The following is a 714-nucleotide window of genomic DNA, read 5'->3' as shown; positions in this document are numbered from 1 at the left end:
ATCAATGGGTTGTCTGGCATAGGCCACTGCATCAGGTTCTTGAACAGTCATATTTCCCATAGACTTTGTCAAACAGATTTCACAGTCCAGCCATGATGTGTTAGTCCATATGATAGATCAAGCATGTCATTCTCTTCATCAGTCACTGTGTCTAATTTCTCATATATATGATCTTCAATGATGAGGGGACAGGTAGAGCAAGCCAAAGTTCCCTCACACACACCAAACCCATCAATATCTAGATTATTTTCAGCCACAACATCCAGTAGCCAATCACCAACTTTTCCTTTGCCTGTTAATGTTTCACTATCATGGGTTACAAAGTGGACTGTTACTTTATCTTCTGGGCTGCTCCGCGCCATCACGGACACACTCAGTACTCAGTAGCCAGCTCGAGGCTGCACCACAGCTATGGCCCAGGTTTGGTTCTGCACTGCTACCAGGCCCAGGCAAGGAGCAGCAACTGGCAGGTCATGACACCGAAGGCCACCCAAGTGGCACCTGATCTCTCTTCTTTGCATTTCATTGGCCCAGCAGATCTCCTCAAAAGCCACTGTTTTAATTGGATCTTCTTTTGAAAGTTCCCTAATAAGTCTAAAACAATTGTATTGCTGAGAGAATGGCAACCATCCACTATAGAGACATGTTTAAACATGTTTAGTTTGGCAGAATCCCATATATGTTTGAAATGGAACCCTAGTAGCAGTAATATAT

The sequence above is a fragment of the Chrysochloris asiatica genome, unplaced genomic scaffold (assembly GCF_000296735.1).
Source record: "Chrysochloris asiatica unplaced genomic scaffold, ChrAsi1.0 scaffold00234, whole genome shotgun sequence".
Classification (NCBI taxonomy): domain Eukaryota; kingdom Metazoa; phylum Chordata; class Mammalia; order Afrosoricida; family Chrysochloridae; genus Chrysochloris; species Chrysochloris asiatica.
The sequence above is the reverse complement of the archived record's forward strand: the minus strand, read 5'-3'. Positions refer to the sequence as shown.